Source organism: Phaenicophaeus curvirostris, chromosome 13, assembly GCF_032191515.1.
Source record: "Phaenicophaeus curvirostris isolate KB17595 chromosome 13, BPBGC_Pcur_1.0, whole genome shotgun sequence".
In the NCBI taxonomy this organism is placed as follows: Eukaryota; Metazoa; Chordata; class Aves; order Cuculiformes; family Cuculidae; genus Phaenicophaeus; species Phaenicophaeus curvirostris.
Window position 1 is genome coordinate 8925520 of NC_091404.1, and position 6000 is coordinate 8931519.

Here is a 6000-nt window from a genome sequence, read left to right on the forward strand (position 1 = left end):
CATGTATGAGAGGCATCAGGGCACTGAACATATGGTTTCTAATGCAGTAACATTGCTTCAAACATTCAATTTAAAACTTTATAAATGTCTGGGAAGAAATCTACACTTAGAGTTGCTGGCAAAGCTCTCAAACCCTTCTACCTAGTTTCCTAAGGAGAAATGCTTGAGCAACGTTATGCCTTATCCCCTCCTTCTTGGTCATCTTTCGATTATTTTTTTGTCAGCTTCAGATCAGCCTTGTCAGAGGCTTCAAGGAGAACCAGGCTCCTACAGTTGTGTGAGAGTGGGCACCTGACCTCAGCACCACAGGTGAGCAGAGGCACTGTATACAGAAGATCTTTCAAGCTGAACTTCACAGGCAGCGTTCATTAGATCCACTCCAACAAAAATTAAAGGCCAAAGTGCTCTGTCTGAAGACTGACAACTGGTGGGGACCTCATGTGAGGGACGAAACAGCTGTTGGCAAACATCAGCACCATCACAAGGCTGTGCTGGTTTCCTGCTGCAGACTTGCTGGGCTGGTTTATTTCTTGGGGCACAGCAAGGCAAATGCCAAAGTTGCTCCATTAGGCATCTGTCTGTCTGATGCTTTAAAGGAAGCAAAGGAAACTACCTGCAGGTACCTTCAGTAGGATGGCTGTCAACCAACGGATGCAAAGATGGTCAGTGTTCAGGTCCACAATGTAACATAACACCAAGCTTCTGCTGTCTCAGATGCAGCACTGCTCTTGCAGATACATCAGGGAGAGAGGAGCTCAGTGGCATTAAGTTATCTCCATAGGGACTCTCTCTGAATGCATACCAGCACTAGGAAGTCAAAGCAATCCTAATGACCCTTGTCTACATCAAATTAACTCTTCTTCAAGAAGGCAATTAATTCTTAGGCAAAGTGTGCCTGGCACTGCTCTTGCTGAGGCACCGGGCTAGTAGGAGTTCTAACCAGGCTAAATTTCCACCATAAGAAAGATGCGGGAAAGAGGCTGATGCATTCATATTCAGGCAAGTCAGTAACAAACAACGTGAGCAATGTCAGCCTGCTCAGAGAGTGGTTCACAGAGGAGAACAACCATCCAATTGCAGAGTTCAGATAAACTTGAAGCAGCTTCACCAACAGGAGACTTGCAGCTGGATCGCAAGTCCCAGCCCCACACCATTTTACATTTTATTACCATTTCATAAAGGTAATTAAACACAGGCGTGTGCACAGAGAGAAATCTGCTTGATATATAGGGCAAGGCTCACCATCTGCAGGCAGCCACCAGGAACCTGCAGGCTCAGCTAAGGGGCTGCAAAAGCTACAAAGCCACCAACACCATGGTGGTCAGGTATGAAATACTAGTCAGCTGTTTCATATTTCTATACCTATAGTTACTTATGGCCTTCTGCCTGTGCTCAGTGATGCACTAGTGCTCGGGGGCTTGCAGCATCAGAAGGCCTAATTTCATTCCTCTCTTTTCAGTTCTGCAAAGGGGGAAAGGAGCCTGGTAGACTAAAGCTGAGCTTTTCAGCCCTGTTGTGACCAAGGCTGCTCCGATCCAACTTTAAGTCCAGGACCAAACCAGCTTGTTAGCTCCCAACCAGCTGAAACCAGCTCACATGGAGAAAACTAAAGTGGGTGAAACAGAGACAGCCTATCCTCAGATGTCTCCTTTCCCCTTGCCAGAGCACAGCACTGCATGGACTCTCAGTATTGTCCACTGCTGCTTATTCTTACACGTGGCATGAACAATGGGTGATGCAGCACGGGAGGGAGAGAATGGACAGGAGAGCACAGTATGGCTCTGCACTTCGGGCCCTGGGAGCTCTGCTAGGAAACAAGTCTAACAGATACAGTTTTCAGATGGACCACTATCCTGGACCAGAAGCAGACCATGTCTTGGTTTGATTCTGGTTTGGATTAAAAGATTTAAAAATCAAACTAAACCCCCACCCAAATCAGGCTCAGTTCCTGCTTGAGAGTGAAAAAAGCAACAATCCCAGCTAACTTGCATTTCGGCATCATGCTCTAAGCTCTCACCAGGCAGCAGCGAGGGACTGCTCAGGGCTTTGGTCATCTGAACTGCTCCTTCCATTTTGTCCAGCTCTACCTGCAGGCAGCTGTTACTGGAATACAGACCTGCCCCATTGAAGTGCTTGCACTTCGACACCAGCAACCTGCAGGTCAAACCATCTTCTGTTTGTCTCTGACTGGCATCAGCTGGGAACAGGCCAGTAAGAGAGAGATCTCTCAACCTAAAGACTAAAGGTATTTCCTGCGATCCATTTCTGGCCCAGTGGGACCCAGAAGGGAGCCCCAAGCCAGGTTTTAAACTGACCCATTGTGCCACTTTCATGCTCCCTCTCCTTGCCCTTCCTCGCTATTTGTTGGAGCATCACCGAAGCCCACAGCCGTGATCTCAGGAGCATGTTCAGAGTTCTAAAAGCATGAATTACATCTTGCCATCTGGTACTGTAGTTACCACCAGCCCACTGTCCTCCCCAGGGCATAACCCAGAGCGAGCACAGACCCCAGACAGTGACATGCTTGTAGGCCAGTCGTGAAGTGATCTTTACTGCACCACATAGCCTGTAATACAAAACACCTCCTGCCTCACCCTGCCTGCAGTCTTCACAGGTGTTTTTATTAGTTGCACTCACTCAAAGCAGGCAACTGGTGATCTTTCCTGAAGCAGCAATGTGATTCTGCAGCACAGTGAAGCCACCTCCCCTGTCACAAAGAAGTTTATATGCCAGGCTTGTTGCCAAGGTGGGATTTAATTAGCTCATTTTCCTTCCTGTAGCCCAAGTCCTGGACACCGTGGTTGTCAGCCTCAGATAACCATGCTGCACTTCTTCCAGGGGTACAAAGCGTCAGGGAATTGGCTCCTTGAAAAACTGCTACAAGCCAGAAACGTGCTGGTGGTGGCGAGTGCCTCAGAGTCTGCCCATAAAAATCTAGTTTCTGCCCTTGTACTCCCGGTGGATGCAAAACCAGTGATGATCACACATCCAACTGCCCACAGATCCAGAGGCTGAGGCAAAAACTGTTTAGCAACCAGTCCTCATGCAGCTCCCATGACTCTGGAGTGAGGCACTGCCCTCAGATTAAGTCCCCTCTGCTGAAGGGTCACATAACCAGACTGGGACCAGCTGGACCTATGGGACCACCAGACCCAAACACAATGAGGGAAGGAGAACAGGGCTGAAATAGGATGTGGGCCCCATCAGTCTTCTATTCCAGCCACATACTGCAAGCAACAAATGCAAAAGCCAAAGCGACAGAAATTGTGCCATCAAGTATTTTTTAGATGAGAACAAAACCCAAAAAAATTGAGCACAAGAGATTCACAGTCCCAGGGGAATACGAGCTTGTATCTAATACCAACAGATTTTTCTGTTGCACAGTTCATTTTAGGACAACGCTCACCCTTGCAACGCCAGTCCCACAGCCTGAGGCTGCTCTGGATTTAGGCACCTGACCATTCAGGAACAAACATTTCTGTTTGTGAATAATTTAGATCCCCTTGCTTATTTGGGTTCATTTGTGCTCTATTTCTCACCACTTGAATTTTCTGAGCTTACAGCTAGCAGGGCTGCAGACATAGACCCCTCCTCTGCAGCCCTTCTGTTTCTGTAAGGGAATCATCAGTTCCACCAGTAACTCCAGCATACTTTAAGCACCTACAGAGCAAGCATAACCCCCTGTAACAAAACCCCAAAAAGCTCAAGCATTTTCTTGGTTGTTTATCTTGCTGCACACCAAGATTGCTTTCTGCTCCAAGATGCACTTTTGACATGACTCCACAAGAGTGCTAGGCACATAAGTAGCTCTTCTGTGGCAGCTGTAAGCACATCCAGACATATCACTGCAATCTTAAACCAAAATAGACATGGATAGACATAGTTATCTGGCACTCATGGACGCAGTCAACCAGCACGCACTCACCAGTGAACACAAACATTTTCACTGGGACAAGCCAGCCTACCAGCTGAGCTGCAAACAGGCACAACTCTGCAAGAGCAAGAAACAACAGCAGAGCCCCAGCAAGTTACATTCTGAATACCATCAACATCTTGCAATTGTTAGATGTAAAGCATTTCACTGCCTGGGAACAATCTTCTCTCAAAAAGTATTACCACTATTAAAGGAAAGCCACCGCAGCTTAAGCACAGCATATTCTTAATTGTGTTTTCAACACGTTAGAGGAAATAGAAAAGACAGTACAAACAAATCACAGAGCTGTTTCACAAAGCAGCAATAGCCTAAAATGATCCATTTCAGGCAACGTGCTAACTGTGCAGAGTGGCTGTGTTTGCCGGAGGTACCATTGCCTGCATCCACATCTCAGCCTGTAATTTTGGAGCCCATTTTCAGCGCTGCACACGCTAATACACATGTGAGAACACACACACATCACCCCTGCACCGAGAAACACATTCCTAACTTACCCTTCAGCCAGCCAGCAGCCCCAAACCCTCTGAAACCTGCTGCAGAAGAGTTGATAGAATTTTACCTCACTGCCCAAGCCAGGGCGTTATATAAGTGGCACCGTTTCCGCAGGCAGCAAGGATGTACCAGCTGCACTTCCCCGCACATCCCTCTCCTTCCCATCCCACACGGACACATCTCCCAACAACAGCTGCGCCATGGTGAGTGATGGAGGGGCAAGGTGGGCTTTAGGGCACTCTTGAAAAGCAAATCCAACAGTATCAAAGAAAGTTCAAAAGATCCCTGACGTTTATTAGGAGGCATTGCTACTATGAAAGGACGCGGTGCAATAGTATAATGTTCCTTAGCCTGCTGAAAGCAGCTTGGCCTAGATTTTCCTGTACTGTTTGATGTGACCATTCATGCAAACAAGAGTAAAACTTTCTCTTTGCTTTTAATTAAGAAAAAAAAAAATTAGTGACATGTACAAAAGAGCTTTTTCTGCTGCAATCTGGGTCTTCCAGGCTATCATCAGATGGGGAATATGCAGGAATCAGCCCCATTGATTAAACTATTATTAGTGACGAAAACAGATATGCTCAGCAAAAGACAGGACAAACCCCATGCCCTGTACTTCTGGATTAGATACAGGAATAACTGTTATTTTACCAAAGCCTCATTTGCTATTTTTGCAAAGGAAAGTGGAAACATTCTGTAGCATACTGGGCAGAAGCGAAGCGCACAGCACTAATCTGCAGAAATGAGGATAACTCAATAACATAATTGCCTTCACTTTGTTCCCACAGACAAAACCCCACCAGCTTTTGTAAAATAGGGATCAGATCCTGCATTTGAAATCTCTTCTTAAAAAACCACAGCTTGGAGTCATTCAGTAGGACTCGGTGTCTGCGAAACATTGGTGGACACAGTACGCAGGCCACAAATACATCGGGGCTGTAGCTTTAGGACAGTCATAAAACTCTTATGTAACCATAATCCTCTCAGACTCCTTATTCAGTGATTTTAAGATCTGTGCCATAGAAGCCTGCTGACATCCCAGTGGCTTTTAAACAATTTGGAAATGGGGAGACTCCAGTTGCAGTGTGAACCCCTCGCCAACACCAGTGCTCTCATCGGAACAGGACTACCTCGCAGGCTTTCAGAGCCCAGAGCGTTTCTGTACACTAATAGTTTGGTCCACTGCAGAACTGGCGCTGTTGCTTTCTGTACTGAGTGAATCACTAGGATTAATCTCCCGCAGAATTCACTGAGGCTACCGATAATCAAGTTAAATTTACACTATACGATCAGAGTTTAATTAGGTACTGTTATACAACTCCTATTAATTACAGTGATAATACCCTTACGAAATGCAGATGGGAGGGTGGGGCTGCAGTCAGAGGGGGCTTGGCTGCTCAGATTTCAAGAAAAAAACACACTAAAATGCTTTGCATGTATCCTTGATTACTTGCTTGCCTCTGCCAGTGCTCAAGATGAAACAAAAAGCTTAAAAAAATTTATAATCCTACGAAACGTAAATCTAGAAGACAAGATTAAAGACCTCCCACATGCTATGCTATCACCTTCTGTTT

At 46.2% G+C, this 6000-nt stretch overlaps 1 protein-coding gene across 2 annotated transcripts in view; it reads right to left on the minus strand.

Moving 5' to 3' along the window:
- Positions 1 to 4561, minus strand: part of PASD1 (PAS domain containing repressor 1) — a 103245-nt gene extending 98684 nt beyond the window's left edge. For both annotated transcript variants that reach the window (XM_069867563.1, XM_069867561.1), the window contains exon 1: positions 4429 to 4561. The gene's annotated coding sequence lies outside the window, so the exon portion shown is untranslated. The remainder of the gene's footprint in view (positions 1 to 4428) is intronic.
- Positions 4562 to 6000: the final 1439 nt, after the last annotated feature.